Source organism: Pan troglodytes, chromosome 1, assembly GCF_028858775.2.
Source record: "Pan troglodytes isolate AG18354 chromosome 1, NHGRI_mPanTro3-v2.0_pri, whole genome shotgun sequence".
NCBI lineage: Eukaryota > Metazoa > Chordata > Mammalia > Primates > Hominidae > Pan > Pan troglodytes.
In genome coordinates this window covers 100,346,370-100,364,726 of record NC_072398.2, presented here as the reverse complement: position 1 = coordinate 100,364,726, position 18,357 = coordinate 100,346,370, and the positions used below count along the sequence as shown (strand labels likewise).

The window sequence follows — 18,357 nt, the reverse complement described above, 5'->3', positions numbered from 1 at the left end:
ATTTTATGATATCATATTATAATATATAACGATATTATGATAAGTTCCATTTACATTGAGACAATTTCACTAGGCAGTGTTTGTCTACCACTAATTTTTTTTTTGGTTCCACTATTTGCACAGACAGCACAGCTGGGAAAACACAGACTCACCAAACACAGTCTTTCTCCTCCTCAGGGAATCAATTCATCAGTCAGTCATTTGGGACTGGAAGCTGAGTACTCCCTAACTTAGAAGGTCTTATTCCTGAATGATTTCCTCAGAAGACTGGGAGACAAGAAGGTCCTTTTAGGGGACACTTGCTGGGAAATGAACTAACCCTTCTATAGTTTGAGGGCTCTGACCTGCAGAGACAGACTCTGCCACAGTAGGAAGGGATGAGGCAGCTGTTCTGAACCTGGAGCTCCACCACACTTTGTCTCGCCTCACTGAGGCAATTTTGAGAGGCTGCTCTGGATATGTCTTGATGGTGAGTGTTGAGAAACAATGTGGGCTTTAATGGTATTCAGGTGGTGTCTGTGGTGTAAAGACAGGAGCTGAATGTTCAGAATCTAGGCTGTTTTTCTTGTGATCAGTTGGATTACCTCTTTGGGAACAAGTCCATTTTTACTAGAGAGGCTAAATAAATTCCACAGAACACAGTGGTGCTCCCAGGAAGACTGAGGCAGGGTGAGAAAGGGGGGTAGCTTTTCCACCTACACTTTTTGCTGCCTCAGGAATCAGTGTCTGATTAGGTTAGCATTGGCTCTAATCTAATCAGCTCAATTTTAGTGCTTTTGATTTAATTATCTTCCCCATTTTTAAGGTAGAAAGGGCCATTTTATTTGGTATTTAGATTTTCCCTGAAATTTTATTTCATCATATATGTGTGGATCTAATACAATCAACCATCATTTTACATTTGTTGTTTCCAAGCATTTGAGAAATTATAATATCTGCGTATGTAATGTTAATACTATGTATAATACATTTTCTTTCTGTGCAAAATATATATGTCAATATAGATATGTTTAATTATACATATGAACTGGATCATACATATTTCCAGGTAGGAACTGGGACAGAAATCAGAAGGAATGATTCCCCAATCTTCTGATCCCTGTGCTCCAGGGTATTTGTTTTCTTGTCACTATGACAGGATCCTGAAAATTGTCTCTCCTTAACTGTGTGTGGGTCCCCAGTAGAACTACAGCAAGAAAGTTTTCTTATTGAGGCTCAATTAAGTGGCAAGAGGGATAAAACTCTTCAGCCAAGAAGATTAAGCCAGACCCAGCCAAGGGACGTATAAAAGGGAGGTCTAGCAGAATAACCCACCCTCTGCCTTTGGACGTGTAAGATAGTAGAGAAGGGTCTCTGCTATTTAAGTAGTAGAGGAATAAGAGAGAGCACCTGTCTCTTGAGCTCCGACATGGGAAAGGGAAATGAAGACCCCGATTCCCACTGCTCCTCCATCCAATGCTCCACTGACCAGCCCCCTTTTCAACAGATCTCCTTTACAGAAAAGGGCTCAGATGAGAAGAAACCATTCAAAGGAAAAGGCGAGACTGCCCCTCCCATTCCAGTGAGAAACACAAACAAAAGCAAGGTAAAGCCTTGGGCTGCTCCTCTGGAGGCTAGAAGGAGGAATGGAATCAGGGATACTGACCTATGTGTCTTTGGTAGGGTTCTATTTTGAGATTGGTGATGGGAAATGGCTTAGCACCATCAGGGGTCTTTGAGAAATGTGTTCACGCATGATACTGGCAGAAGAGCTTCACTTGGAAGACTGATCTGCAAAAATGCATCAGAGATGGAATATGGGACTCTACCTAGGGAGAGGTGAGTCACCTAAACTTTCTTCTGCAGTAGGACCGGAGCCCAATCCAAATGAGGAGGAGAATTCTGAGGAAATGAAGCACTGCCGGATCAGGTAAGATTTGACTCTTTCAAGGTGAGAAGGGACGGGCCAGCAACACAGGCTCCCAAGGGAAGGAAACTGGGAGCTCTTCGGCAGCCAGAGTCGTACAGATCCTGGACACTGGAGAACAGAAGAGAGTTGGGGTTTGGTGCTTACCTCAGCTCCTGTGTGTCTAGGATGGACTAGGAATTTCGGGGTGTTCAGTTGAAGGCACTTTCTCAAACTCTCATTGTATCCACAGAACCAGAGTCCAGCTCATATCGGGGAAACTGCAGGAAAAGAAAAATCAGTTTCAAGGAGAGCTGCCAAGACAGGGCAGGTAGAATCTTGGAGTTTTTTGTTGTTGCTGTTGTTGGTGGTGGGTTTTTTTTGTTCTTTTTGATTTGCTCCAAAAGGCAAATAGGAAAATTTTATACGAGGCTTGAGCAGGAACGGAGTTACTTAGTGACAAATTTTTTTTTGAGATCTTGTGGAGGAAAGGAAGAGAGATCAGACTGTTACTGTGTCTATGTAGAAAAAGGAAGACAAAAGAAACTCCATTTTGATCTGTACAAAGAAAAATTTTTCTGCTTTGAGATGCTCTTAATCTGTAACTTTAGCCCCAACCCTGTGCTCACAGAAACATGTGCTGTATTAAATCAAGGTTTAAGGGATTTAGGGCTCTGCAGGAGGTGCCTTGTTAACAATATGTTTGCAGAAAGTATGCTTGGCAAAAGTCCTCGCCATTCTCCATTCTCTATTAACCAGGGACATGATGCACTGTGGAAAGCCACAGGGACCTCTGCCTGAAAAAGTCTGGGTATTGTCCAAGGTTTCCCCCCACTGAGACAGGCTGAGATATGGCCTCGTGGGAAGGGAAAGAACTTACCGTATCCCAGCCCGACACCAGCAAAGGGTCTGTGCTGAGGAGGATTAGTAAAAGAGGAAGGCGTCTTTGCGGTTGAGGTAAGAGCAAGTCCTCTGTTTCCCGCATGTCCCTGGGAACGGAATGTCTCAGAGTAAAGCTGACTATTCATTCTATTCTGAGATACGAGAAAACTGCCCTGTGGCTGGAGCCAAGATATGCTGGTAGCAATACTGGTCTGTTATTGTTTGCTACACTGAGATGTTTGGGTAAAGAGAAGCATAAATCTAGCCTACATCCACATCCAGGCACAGTACCTTTCCTTGAAGTTATTTATGACGCAGATTCCATTATTCACATATTTTCCTGCTAACCTTCTCCTCGCCATTACCCTGTTCACCCTGTTCTCCTGCCGCACTCCCCTTGCCAAGATAGTGAAAATAGCCATCAATAAATACTGAAGGAACTCAGAGACCAGCACCAGTGCAGGTCCTCGCATGATGAGTGTGCCCGTCCCCTGGGCCCACTATTTTTTCTCTATACTTTGTCTCTGAGTCTTATTTCTTTTCTCAGTCTCTCATCCTACCTGACGAGAAATACCCACAGGTGTGGAGGGGCAGACCCCCTTCAAACTTAGCATCCAGAATATATTTGGTGACTCGGAAGGGGTTCAGTTTCACTTCCTTCCAGCACTGAGATGGTCAGGAAGGAGTGGGGGAGACAAGTGGGATTCACCTGGGTGCACAGGAGGTTCTGGAAATGGGGGTCTGTGGGAACTGCTCTGGCGAGTCTCTCACATGCTTTCTCTGCAGGGAACTGTGCAGAAGAGGAGTGCAGCTTGACGTTGAAAAAAAATATCAAAGTCCTCCACTGCTGTGCACAACAGCAAAATCCAGGAGAGCTGTGATGTCCACTATAGGGGACATTCGAGGGCTTGCACTGGGCGCAGCAAGTGGCACAGGTCTCGGGCCCTAGGAGTCCAATCGTTGTCACTTCGAAAAAGCTTGGTGATCTCAGTGCGAGCTATGTCAGAGGCTATTTATCAAGACATAGCCCAGGTGTGGGCACAGCAGGTCCATTCTCCACTAACCTGGGAGCAGCTGACACTGCTCCCTCAGCTTCGGGGGCCTCTGTGTGCCCAAATGCAGACCTTCTATTCCATGGCCACCCAGGCAGCTTATGTCTTCCCTGCGGAGGGCTTGCTTGTTCCAGCCACACTGTGTGGTCCTGGGGATTCAGCCCTGGATAGAGAAGCCCATCCCTTCCCTGGGCAGGAAAGAACTGAGCCTGTCAGTAGATCAGATGAACCTGAGATGGAAGCACCCTGACCCTATTCAGCAGAGGATGCAGCTCTGGGAATGAGAACAAGTACCTGCTACTCCTCAGATTCTTCCAGATGACCAGCAGCAACAATTTTAGATGCATTGCGTTAATAAATGACAGAACTGAAGAAGTCATAAGAAAGAAACTTGATCGATATACTCAGAATGGTGAGCCCTGCGTTTGGCAGAGTGCTAAGGCTATAGACAAATTTTATACTTTGTGTTAGACATTTGATGCCTTTTGGATGTCTGATGACAGTCATGCATTTCTACATAATTAGAAAAATATTAGAATGTAATCATATGTATTTGCATATTTTAGATTATAGAAAAGTAAATATAAAATTATATGCTCTTTTTTTTTTTTTTTTTTTTGAGACAGTCTTGCTATGTTACCCAGGCTGAAATGCAGTGGCACAACTTTAGCTCACTGCAACCTCTGCTTCCTGGGTTTGAACAATTCTGATGCCTCAGCCTCCCAAGTAGCTGGGACTACAGGTATGTACCACAATGCCTGGCTAATTTTTTTTCTTGTATACGTTAGTAGAGACGGAGTTTTGTCATGTTGGCCAGGTTGGCTTTCAACTCAAGTGATCTGCCAGCCTTGGCCTCCCAAAGTGCTGGGATTACAGGCATGAGCCACCTTACCAAGAAATTGCTCCTCTTTTAATTCAGAAAATGTTGTAGGCTCTCACTCTTCCAGCCTGAACCCATGGAGTACTAATATCCACAAACCATTAATAGCAATCCCTATGGGAAAATGTCTATACATTTTTACAGTTTGATATAATTATAGTAAAATTACTATGCAAGCTGTTTACTTTTAATATTTCTACATAAAACTTAAGATATAGTAAATGATAAATGATTGTACTTATTTATTCACCTGTCTCATATTTCATTTCATGTTTAACATCCTAAATTTAAATTCTATTGTATTTTATACATTTCAATTGATGGTATTGTATTGCAGGATATGGAGATTCCATCACATACTACAATACAGTGTATTTTGTTATATTTGACTTATATTCTACTTGTATTTTGTACTGAGATCATACAATCTTTCATTATCTAAGTGTATTAATTACTTGTTTGGTCGCTTTATAATTTTAATTTTATGTAATAATGAGATAAACACTAATGTTGTTTGGAATTTTAAATTTCAAGATAATTTTGTCCTTCTTTTATAAGGAATTTGTATTTACTAAAGATGTGAAAAAGAGTATGTCTTATCTTCACTTCTGCATCATCTTAACCCTGACCTCCCCAGAGCCCATAGCTCTTGTCATAGTCAGGAAATAGTGTTCTATCACTCCAGTAAATGGGGCCAATTCAATGATAATACACAGATCTAAATTGCAGATATAGAGATTTTGTTCTCGACCACTGCAATAGAAAAGAATCATAGTCATATGAGTCACACAATTTTCGGGTTGACACTGCTTATAAGTGTCAACTATGCTGTATAATAACTGTGAAATAAATGTATATCTATTAAACAAATATACATAAATAACGTGTCTAAATAACAATGTACATACCTTAATGAAAATGAACTTTATTGCTAAAAAAATGTTATCACACAGGTACACAAAATAGGATCATATAATGTTGAAAAATAGAGATGGGGAAAGGAAACAAGACAGGGAGAAAAGGAGGAATGGAGTGAGAAAAGGACAGATGGACAGAGGGACACTGGAAAGGGAAAAGGGGATAGAGGGGGAGGAAGGGACGTAGGAAATGGGAGGGAGGGAGTAAGGGAAGGACAGAGGGAGAAAGGGAGCAAGAGACAGAGAGAGGAAGACAGAGAGAAAAGCGGTCTTCTGCCTCCAGGACCAGCGGGACCTCGTGCTCCGGGAAAATGCAGGGCTCCCAGTGTGGGCTAAGGACTAGGCCCACAGCTGCATCAGCCATCAGGGTGCTCACTGGCCCTCCAGATCGCCAGCCTGAGTTACTTCATCCCGGAGCCATTCAGATGAATCCCATCTCCCAAGGAATGAGTGAATTCCCTAGAAAGCAATGAGCTGAGAATTGGGTGGCAGTCCATTTTTCATCCACATGGTTCACTGATGACATGTTCCCACGTTGAGCCCTGCAGCAGAGCGGGAGGTGGGTAGTCCCATGCACACAGGAGTCACACTCAGGCCGACTGAAGCATGATTTCAGATTCCACGTTTCTTTGCCCTTTGCAAGGGTGCCTGTTGCTCACGTGTCTCTGGGCCCGGAAAGCGTGATCATGTTGATGATTTGTTTCCCAAGCTCTGAGGGGACAAAGAAACCTCTAGGAAAGCATGGAAAATCAGCATCACGTTGGTGCTCTCCTTTCCAGTTTCCAAACAAGCCACATTGGAGACTCCCCATGTTTCAGGAAACAGGAATCTGTCCTCAAGCCATCATGTTGGGGACTTTTCTTTTCTCTGTGGTTTCTCTCTCATTTTCTACATGAAAATGAACGACATCCACACACCTTTGTGTGTGCGACCATCATGGCAATGGCGACACCCACAGATATTGCCACCTTCACTGAGAGGGCCTGGGAAACTCAAGACTGTCATGGAGGTTCACTTCCACACTCCACCCTTCCAGGGTGGTTTCTACCTGAAAATGTGTGCAAGCCCCGAGAGAGGCTTCCAGTTTCCATAGAATTACTGGAGAACTCCAGACAGCCAGCCCAGAAGCCCATCTTTCCCATCCAATCTGGCCCTACAGCCACCCGGCCCACAAGGCCCTGATACCGGCAGTTTTCCGCACCCGAGGGCGGGCTACTCTGGGCCGAAGGATCCTGGAGTTCATGCATATTCATGAAAGGGTGCAGGTGGTAGGTCTTTATAAGAGCCGCTGGCAGGGCCGGCCTCCTGCCTGGGCCTTCCTGCAGGACAGAGGCCGACTGAGGCCTACGTGAGCCGGCCAGCCTCTCTCTGCCCATGCCTGTCTATGAAATTATGCCAAGTGTCCCAGTGACGGCTCTCCACACACCTTCTGACAACCGTTTCCCCACGGAAGCTCAAGGACGAGGATGGTGAAGGAGACTCGTTTGTACCCAGAGCCAAAGGGATGTGAGCATGCTTTGAACGGAACACGTAGCCGGGGCATCGCCACCAGAGAACAGTTGGCCTCAGCGATTGGCATTCTGGAGCCAAGGTTTCAGGAGAGATCACGCCTGCTGAGGCAGCATCGGCTGGGGTCTCAGCCCTGGCCTGGGAATCACAGCCCACAAGAAGGCAGGCGAAAGCGGACCGCCATCACCTGATCTCAGACCACAGTGCCCATCTGAGCCTTTGAGAAAGATCGCTTTCCAGGCATCGCCACCAGAAAGAAGCTGGCCAGAGAGACCAGCCTCCCAGGGTTCAGGATTCAGATTTGGTTTCAGAATCGAAGGGTCAGACATCCAGGCCAGGGTGGCAGGACATCCACACATGCAGACGGTTTGTGCAATGCGGCCCCTGGCGGGTGTCACCCTCCTCCCTCCTCAGTCCCCCTCACCCACACGGGGGCATGGGGAATGGAGCTTCTCACACCCCATATGCCCTGCGCGCCTGGGGCTCTACCACAGGAGGCTTTCATGAGCCAGGCAGCAAGGGCCGTCCGCATCCTACAGCCCACCCAGGATGCGCAGGCAGAAGGAATATCCCAACCTGCCCCCACACCTGGAGATTTGTGTTCGCTGCCCTGATTCTTCCAGAAGTGGGGCTGTCCCATCCTCAGACTCCTCAGTGACTTCCGCACCTGAACAGATGCCAGTGGGACAAGGACCCGCCGCATGGTGGCCTGCTGGACGCGTGCTCAGTGGGACAGCTTGGGCCAGCTCAAGCTGAGTCACAGGGGCAAGGTGTGCTTGCCCCACACATGTCCCACCGGAGTTCGTGGTAGGGCTAAAGCCCCAGTCTGCCAGGGTGGCATGGGAACCCAAATCCTGGGTACCTCCACCTCCGGAGCCCGAGACCCCGGAGGCCTCCGTGTGTCAAGCACAGATGCAAGCCATCCAGGCACCCTCCCAACCACTCCAGGAGCCTCAGCGCTCACCTGCACTCACCTCCAGCCTGTTAGATGAGTTCCTGTCGACCCCAGAGGTTCTGCAAAAGGCACAACCTTTCCTAGATCCGGAGTCACTGAGGGAGCTGAAGGACGTGGAAGAGCCCTCTTTGTTGGAACCACTCCTCAGCCAGAAATAATACGGGGCTCAGCTGGAGGAGCTTTAGGACAAGGGGTTGGGGTGGGGTGGGGGCAGTGCGGCAGCCTCTGGCCCAGTATGAAAAGGCGTGTCTTCCCTTCCAGTTCACCTGTCTAGGATCCCTGAGTTCCAGGTCCAGAGGAGGGCTGTCATTCTTTCCTGAGCATTCTGGGGATCACAGAGCCGGCCCTAATACTGAGAGTTGGGCCATCTATGGTGCATGCGTGGATCCGCAAACAGCCGCCTAGGCTTTCGGGACAGCCCAGGCAGAGCTCTCATCCCTTTTTCCCCTCTAGGTTATTCAGTGGAGTTGGGGGCAGAGACCTCAGTCCTGCAAAACACTGGGCCTGGGCAGAAGCCAGGCCTGCTCTCCTTTCAGTGGCTCGACTCCTCTGCCTCTTCGCTCCATGGTCACCCACCAACCTGTGTCCCGCCGGTCTCCTCGCCAGCACTGTGGAGCAATTTGCAACTAAATGGAGACCCCGAGACACCACAAAACCGGGGTGCTGCCCTTTCCAGGCAAGAGGGAAGGCAGGCAGAGATGGGGAGAGGAATGGAGACAGAGTGGGAGAGAAGGATGGAGGATGAAATGGCTGGATGGACGGAGGGACTGTGGAAGGGAGAGAAAGAGGGAGGTAGGGAGAAAGGGAGGGAAGAACAAGGGGAGTGAGGGAAGAACAGAGGGAAGGATGGACAGAGGGAGAAAAGGTGCAAGAAACAGAGAAAAGAAGGCAGAGAGAAAAACGGTCTTTTGAAGTCCAGGATTCAGATTTGGTTTCAGAATTGAAGGGCCAGGCATCCAGTCCAGGGTGGCTGTGGGGGAAAGAGAGAGATCAGACTGTTACTGTGACTATGTAGAAAAAGGAAGACAAGAAACTCCATTTTGATCTGTACTAATAAAAATTGTTCTGCTTTGAGATGTTAATTTGTAACCTAAGCCCCAACCCTATGCTCGCAGAAACATGTGCTGTGTTGACTCAAGGTTTAATGGATTTAGGGCTGTGTAGGATGTGCTTTGTCAAAAACGTGTTTGCAGGCAGTATGCTTGGTAAAAGTCATCACCATTCTCTAGTCTCGATTTACCAGGGACACAGTGGATTGCAGAAGGCCACACGGACCTCTGCCCAAGAATGCCTGGGTATTATCCAAGGTTTCCCCCCACTGAGACAGACTGAGATACAGCCTCGTGGGAAGGGAAAGTCCTTACTGTCCCCCAGTCCAACACCCGTAAAGGGTCTGTGCTGAGGAAGAGTAGTGAAAGAGGAAGGTCTCTTTGCAGTTGAGATAAGAGGAAAGCATCTGTCTCCTGCTCGTCCCTGAGAATGGAATGTCTCAGTGTAAAACCCCATGGTACAGTCTATTTACTGAGATAGGAGAAAACCGCCTTATGGCTGGAGGTGAGACATGCTGGTGGCAATACTGCTCTTTACTGCACTGAGATGGTTGTGTAGAGTCAAACATAAATCTGGCCTATGTGCACATCCAGGCACAGCACGTTGCCTTATACCTATTTATGACACAGAGTTCTTCGCTCACATGTTGCCCTCTCCCTACCACTACCCTACAGTCCTGTCACATCCCCCTCACCGAGATAGCAGAGATAGTGATCTATAAATACTGAGGGAACTCAGAGACCAGTGTCTGTGCAGGTCCTCACTTGCTGAGCGCCAGTCCCCTGGGCCCACTTTCTTCCTCTATACTTTGTCTCTGTGTCTTATTTCTTTTCTCAGTCTCTCATTTCCACCTTTTAAGAAATACCAACAGGTGTGCAGAGGAGGCCCCCTTCATCTGGTGCCCCATGTGGGTGCCTTTCTCTATGGTGAAGATATGCTAGAGTGTAATCGTTGAGGACAAGTCGACGAGAGATTCCGGTAAGCTTGTGCACTCGGGGGAACCCAGGGTAACACTGGGACAAACTGAAAGTAAATATACCTCTTATCTCAGCTTTATTAAAATTATTTTAAGAAGAGGGGAAGTTAGAGTCTCTACAGAAAATCTAATCACGCTATTTCAAACAATAGAACAATTCTGCCCATGGTTTCCAGAACAGGGAACTTTAGATCTAAAAGACTGGGAAAAAACTGGTAAAGATTAAAACAAGCAAATAGGGAGGGTAAAATCATCCCACTTACAGTATGGAATGATTGGACCATTATTGAAGTAGCTTTGGAACCGTTTCAAACAGGAGAAGAGTTTCAGTTTCTGATGCCCCTGAAAGCTGTGTAATAAATTGTGAAGAAGAGGCAGGGACAGAATTCAAGAAAGGAACAGAAAGTTCACATTGTAAATATGTAGCAGAGTCTGTAATGGCTCGGTCAACGCAAAATGTTGACTACAATCAATTACAGGAAGTAATATATTCTGAACCATCAAAATTGGGCAGAAAAGGTCCAGAATTATTGGGGCCATCAGTCTAAACCACGATGGCCAACTCCTCCTCCAGCGGTTCAGCTGCCTGTAACATTACAACCTCAAATGCAGCTTAGACAAGTACAAACCCCAAGAGAATGTCAAATAGAAAAGGATTGAGTCTCTATCATGGCAATGCCAATCCAGATACAGTATCCACAATATCAGCCAGTAGAAAATAAGACCCAACCGCCGGTAGCCTATAAATACTGGCCGCCAGCCGAAATTCAGTATCGGCCGCCCCCAGAAAATCAGTAGGCACAGCCAGAATGTTTCCAGCTCTGCAGGGCAAGGCGTTATATAGCCTCAGCCGCCCACTATGAGACTTAATCCTATATCACCACCTAGTAGACAGGGTAGTGCATTACATGAAATTATTGATAAGGCAAGAAAACAAGGAGATATTGAAGCATGGCAGTTCCCAGTAATATTAGAGCCCGTATCACCTGGAGAAGGGGACTAAGAGGGAGCGCCTCCCCAAGCTGATGCCAGATATGAGTCATTTACTATGAAAGTGCTAAAAGACATGAAAAAGGGAGTAAAACAGTATGGACCCAACTCCCTTTATCTGACAATATTATTAGATTCCATTGCTCATGGAAATAGACTTATTCCTTATGATTGGGAAATTCTGGCCAAATCATCACTCTCACCTTCTCAAATTTTACAATTTAAGACCTGGTGGATTGATGGGGTACAAGAACATGTCCTAAAAAATAGAGCCTCCAATCCTCCAGTTAACATAGATTTAGATCAACTATTAAGAACAGGTCAAAATTGGAGCACTATTAATCAACAAGCAGTAATGCAAAATGAGGCCATTAAGCAAGTTAGAGCTATCTGCCTTAGGGCCTGGGAAAAAAATCCAAGACCCAGGAAACGCCAGCCCCTCATTCAATACAAGAAGACATGGCTCTAAAGAGCCTTACCCTGGTTTTGTGGCAAGACTCCAAGATGCTGCTCAAAAGTCAATTACTGATCAGAATGCCCATAAGGTCATAGAGGAGTTGATGGCATACAAAAACGCCAATCCTGAGTGTCAATCAGCCATTAAGCCATTAAAATGGAAGGTCCCGGCAGGATCAGGTGTAATCTCAGAGTAGGTAAAAGCCTGTGATGGGATTGGAGGAGCTATGCATAAAGCTATGCTAATGGCTCAAGCAATAACTGGAGTCACTTTAGGAGGACAAGTTAGAACATTTGGGGGAAAATGTTAAAATTCTGGTCAAATTGTTGTTGCTTATTTGAGAATTGCCCAGTCCCAAATAAGCAAAATATAACAACTCAAACTACTATGACAAAAAAATAAAGAGTCACCTGGCCTATGTCCAAGATGTGGAAAAGGAAACCATTGGGCTAATCAATGTCATTCTAAATTTGATAAAAATGGGCAACTGTTGTTGGGAAATGGGAAGAAGGGACAGCCTCAGGCCCCGCAACCAACTGGGGTGTTCCCCATTCAGCCCTTTGTTCCTCAGCATTTTCAGGGGCAACAACCCCAGCTGTCACAAGTGCCTCAAGGAACGAGCCAGTTACCACAATACAACAATAGTCCCCCACCACAAGCAGCAGTGCAGCAGTAGATTTATGTACTATACAAGCAGTTTCTCTGCTTCCAGGGGAGCCTACACAAAAAATCCCCACAGGGACATATGGCCCACTGCGTGAGGGGACTGTAGGACTCATCTTAGGAAGATCAAGTTTAAATCTAAAGGGAGTTCAAATTATTACTGGTGTGGTTGATTCAGACTACAAAGGAGAAATTCAATTGGTTATTAGCTCCTCAATTCCTTGCAGTGCCAGTCCAGGAGACATGATTGCTCAATTATTATTCCTACCTTATATTAAGGTTGGAAACAGTGAGATACTAAGAACAGGAGGGTTTGGAAGCACTGATATGGCAGGAAAGGCTGCATATTGGGAAAGTCAGGTCTCAGAAAGCAGACCTGTGTATAAGGCCATTATTCAAGTAAAACAGTTTGAAGAGGTAGGAGACCCCGGAGCAGATGTCTCTATCATTGCCTTAAATCAATGGCCAAAAAATTGGACTAAACAAAAGGCTGCTACAGGACTTGTCAGCATAGGCACTGCCTCAGAAGTGTATCAAAGTACTATGATTTTACATTGTTTAGGGCTGGATAATCAAAAAAGTACTGTTCAGCCAATGATTACTTCAATTCCTGTTAATCTGTGGGGTCGAGATTTATCACAACAATGGGGTGCGGAAATCACTATGCCCACTCCATTATACAGCCTCATGAGTCAAACAATCACGACTAAAATGGGATATGTAACAGGAAAGGGACTAGGAAAGAGTGAAAACGGCATTAAAGTCCCAATTGAGGCTGAGGAAAATCAAGAAAAAAAGGAATAGTGTATCCTTTATAGGGGTAGCCACTGTAGAGCCTCGTAAACCCATTCCATTAACTTGGAAAATAGAAAAACCAGTATGGGTAAGTCAGTGGCCACTACGAAAACAAAAACTGGAGGCTTTGCATTTATTAGCAAAGGAACAATTAGAAAAGGGACATACTGAGCCTTCATTTTTGCCTTGGAATTCTCCTGTGTTTGTAATTCAGAAAAAAATCTGGCAGATGGCATATGTTAACTGACTTAAGGGCTGTAAATGCCGTAATTCAACCCAAGGGGCCTCTCCAACCTGGGTTGCCCTCTCCCACCACGATCCCAAAAGAATGGTCTTTAATTATAATTGATCTGAAGGTTGCCTTTTCACCATTTCTCTGGAGGAGCAGGATTTTAAAAAATTTGCTTTTACTATATAAGCCATAAACAATAAGGAACCAGCCACCAGGATTCAGTGGAAAGTGTTATCTCAGGGAATGCTTAATAGTCCAACTATTTGTCAGGCTTTCATAGGCCAAGCCCTTCAACCAATTAGAGACAAGTTTTCAGACTCTTTTGTCATTCATTATGTTGATGATATTTTGTGTGCTGCAGAAATGAGAGACAAATTAATTGACTCTTACACATTTCTGCAAGCACAGGTTGCCAACACAGGACTGACAATAGCATCTGATAAGATTCAAACCTCTACTCCTTTTCATTATTTAGGGATGCAGACAGAAAATAGAAAAATTAAGCCACAAAAAATAGAAATAAGAAAAGACACATTTAAAACATTAAATGACTTTCAAAAATTGCTGGGAGATATTAATTGGATTCAGCCAACTCTAGGCATTCCTACTTATGCCATGTCAAATTTGTTCTCTATCTTAAGAGGAGACCCAGACTTAAATAGTAAAAGAATATTAACCCCAGAGGCAACAAAAGAAATTAAATTCGTGGAAGAAAAAATTCAGTCAGTGCAAATAAATAGAATAGATCCCTTAGCCCCATTCCAACTTTTGATTTTTGCTACTACACGTTCTCCAACAGGCATCATTGTCCAAAATACTGATCTTGTGGAGTGGTCATTCCTCCCTCACAGTATAATTAAGACTTTTACATTGTACCTGGATCAAATAGCTACATTAATTGGTCAGGGAAGATTATGAATAGTAAAATTGTTTGGAAATGACCCAAACAAAATAGTTTTTCCTTTAAACAAGGAACAAGTTAGACAAGCCTTTATCAATTCTGGTGCATGGCAGCGTGGTCTTGCTAATTTTGTAGGAATTATTGATAATCATTACCCAAAAACAAAAATCTTCCAGTTTTCAAAATTAACCACTTGGATTTTACCTAAAATTACCAGAAATAAACCTTTAGAAAATGCTCTGACAGTGTTTACTGGTGGTTCCAGCAATGGAAAAGTGGCTTACACAGGACCAAAAGAACGAGTCATCACAACTCAATATCAATTGGCTCAAAGAGCAGAGTTGGTTGCAGTCATTACAGTGTTACAAGATTTTAATCAACCTATTAATATTGTATAATATTCTGCATATGTAGTACAGTCTGCAATGGAGGTTGAGACAACTCTAATTAAATATAGCATGGATGATCAGTTAAACCAGCTGTTCAATTTATTACAACAAACTGTGAGAAAAAGAAATTTCCCATTTTATATTACTCATATTCAAGCACACCCTAATTTACCAGGGCCTTTAACTAAAGCAAATGAACAAGCTGACTTACTCGTATCATCTGCATTCATAAAAGCACAAGAACTTCATGATTTGACTCATGCAAATGCAGCAGGATTAAAAAAGAAATTTGATGTCACATGGAAACAGGCAAAAAATATTGTACAACATTGCACCCAGTGTCGAGTCCTATACCTGCCCACTCAAGAGGCAGGAGTTAATCCCAGAGGTCTATGTCCTAATGAGTTATGGCAAATGGATGTCACGCATGTACCTTCATTTGGAAAATTATCATGTGTCCATGTAACAGTTGATACTTATTCACATTTCATGTGGGCAACCTGCCAGACTGGAGAAAGTACTTTCCAAGTTAAAAAAAACATTTATTATCTTCTTTTGCTGTCATGGGAGTTCCAGAAAAAAATGAAACTGACAATGGGGCAGGATACTGTAGTAAAGCTTTCCAAAAATTCTTAAATCAGTGGAAAATTACACATACAACAGGAATTCCCTATAATTCCCAAGGACAGGCTATAGTTGAAAGAACTAATAGAACACTCAAAACTCAATTATTTAAACAAAAAGAAGGGGTAGACAGTAAGGAGTGTATCACTCTTCAGATGCAACTTAATCTAGCACTTTATAGTTTAATTTTTTTAAACATTTATAGAAATCAGACTACTACCTCTGCAGAACAACATCTCACTGGTAAAAAGAACAGCCCACATGAAGGAAAACTGATTTGGTGGAAAGACAGCAAAAATAATACATGGGAAATAGGAAAGGTGGTAACGTGGGGGAGAGATTTTGCTTGTGTTTCACCAGAAGAAAATCAGCTTCCTGTTTGGATACCCACTAGACATTTGAAGTTCTACAATGAACCCATCGGAGATGCAAAGAAAAGTACCTCCACGGAGATGGAAGCACCACAATCGAGCACCATCAACTCACAAGATGAACAAAATCGTGATGTCAGAAGAACAGATGAAGTTGTCATCCACCAAGAAAGCAGAGCTGCCAACTTGGGCACAATTAAAGAAGCTGACACAGTTAGCTAAAAGAAGCCTAGAGACCACAAAGGTGACACAAACTTCAGAGAATATGCTGCTTGCAGCTTCAATGATTGTATCAATGGTGGTAAGTCTCCCCATGCCTGCAGGAGTAGCGGCAGCTAGTTATACCTACCGGGCCTATGTGCTTTTCCTACCCTTAATTTGGGCAGTCAGGTGGATGGATAATCCTATTGAAGTATAAGTTAATAATAGCGTATGGGTACCTGGCCCCATAGATGATCATTGCCCTGCCAAACCTGAGGAAGGAGGAATGATAATGAATATTTCCACTGGGTATCGTTATCCTCTTATTTGCCTAGGGAGAGCACCAGGATGTTTAATACCTGCAATCCAAAATTGGTTGGTAGAAATACCTACGGTCAGTACAACCAGTAGATTTACTTATCATGTGGTAACTGGAACGTCACTCAAGCCACAGGTAAATTACTTACGGACTTTTCTTATCAAAGATCATTAAAGTTTAGGCCTAAAAGAAAGCCTTGCCCCAAGGAAATTCCCAAAGGATCAAAAGGCACAGAAGTTTTAGTTTGGGAAGAATGTGTGGCCAATAGTGCAATGATATTGCAAAACAATGAATTCGGAACTATTATAGATTGGGCACCTTGAGGTCAATTCTACCACAATTGAACAGGACAAACTCAATCGTGTCCCAGTGCACAAGTGAGTCCAGCTGTTAATAGTGACTTAGCAGAAAGTTTAGACAAACATGAGCACAAAATATTACAGTCTTTCTATCCTTGGGAATGGGGAGAAAAAGGAATCTCTACTCCAAGACCAAAAATAATAAGTCCTGTTTCTGATCCTGAAAATCCAGAATTATGAAGGCTTACTGTGGCCTCACATCAAATTAGAATTTGGTCTGGAAATCAAGCTATAGAAACAAGAGATCATAAACCATTTTATACTATCCACCTAAATTCCAGTCTGAAAGTGCCTTTGCAAAGTTGTGTAAAGCCCCCTTATATGCTAGTTGTAGGAAACATAGTTATTAAACCAGATGCTCAAACTATAACCTGTGAAAATTTCAGATTGTTTACTTGCATTGATTTGACTTTTAATTGGCAGCACCATATTCTACTAGTGAGAGCAAGAGAAGGCATGCGTTTGGATCCCTGTGTCCATGGTCCAACCGTGGGAGGCCTCGTCATCCATCCATATTTTGACTGAAGTATTGAAAGCCATTCTAAGTAGATCCAAAAGGTTCATTTTTACTTTAAGTGCAGTGATTATGGGATTAATTGAAGTCACAGCTATGGCCACTGTGGCAGAAGTTGCATTACACTCTTCTGTGAAAACAGTAAACTTTGTTAATGATTGGCAAAAAAATTCTACAAGATTGTGGAATTCACAATCTGGTATTGATCAAAAATTGGCAAATCAAATTAATAATCTTAGACAAACTGTCATTTGGATGGGATATAGGCTCATGAGCTTGGAACATCAGTTTCAGTTACAGTGTGACTGGAATATGTCAGATTTTTGTATTACATCAAGAGTTTATAATAAGTCTGAACATCAATGGGACATGGTTAGATGCCATCTAAAGGGAAGAGAAGATAATCTTACTTTAGATATTTCCAAATTAAAAGAACAAATTTTTGAAGCCTCCAAAGCCCATTTAAATTTAGTACCAGGAACTGAGGCAATTGCAGGAGTTTCTGACGGCCTCACAAATCTTAACCCTGTCACTTGGGTCAAGACCACCGGAAGTTCAACTACTGTAAATTTCATATTAATCCTTGTGCATCTGTTCTGTCTGTTGTTAGTCAGTGTAACCAGCAGCTCCAAAGAGACAGCGACCATCGAGAATGGGTCATGATGACAATGGTGGTTTTGTCAAAAAGAAAGGGGGGAAATGTGAGGAAAAGAAAGAGAGATCAGACTGTTCCTGTGTCTATGTAGAAAGAAGTAGACATAAGAAACTCCATTTTGTTCTGTACTAGAAGAAATTCTTCTGCCTTGAGATGCTGTTAATCTGTAACCCTAGCCCCAACCCTGTGCCCACAGAGACATGTGCTGTGTTGACTCAAGGTTTAATGGATTTAGGGCTATGCAGGATGTGCTTTGTTAAAAATGTGTTTGAAGGCAGTATGCTTGGTGAAAGTCATCACCATTCTCTAATCTCGAGTACCCAGGGACACAATACACTGCAGAAGGCCACAGAGACCTCTGAACAGGAAAGCCAGGTATTGTCCAAGGTTCCTCCCCAGGTGATAGCCTGAGATATGGCCTCTTGGGTCATCCCCCAGCCTGACACCCATAAAGGGTCTGTGCTGAAGAGGATTAGTGAAAGAGGAAGGCCTATTTGCAGTTGAGATAAGAGGAAGGCATCAATGTCCTGCTTGTCCCTGGGAATGGAATGCCTCCATGTAAAACCTGATCATACGTTCTATTTACTGAGACAGGAGAAAGTGCCTTATGGCTAAAGATCAGACATGCTGGTGGCAATACTGCTCTCTAATGCACTGAGATGTTTGCACAGAGTCAAACATAAATCTGGCCTACATGCACATCAAGGCACAGCACATTTCTTTAACTTATTTATGACACCGAGATGTTTGCACAGAGTCAAACATAAATCTGGCCTACATG

General features: G+C 43.9%; 3 pseudogenes; all 3 read left to right on the top strand.

The window, feature by feature from the left end:
- The first annotated feature begins 1,408 nt into the window (after nt 1–1,408).
- LOC100613363 (protein FRG2-like-2) lies at nt 1,409–4,205 on the top strand (annotated as a pseudogene).
- A 3,469-nt stretch (nt 4,206–7,674) lies between these two features.
- Nucleotides 7,675–13,020, top strand: LOC134809766 (endogenous retrovirus group K member 8 Gag polyprotein-like; annotated as a pseudogene).
- A 2,548-nt stretch (nt 13,021–15,568) lies between these two features.
- Nucleotides 15,569–17,667, top strand: LOC129144324 (endogenous retrovirus group K member 113 Env polyprotein-like; annotated as a pseudogene).
- The last annotated feature ends 690 nt before the right edge of the window (nt 17,668–18,357 follow it).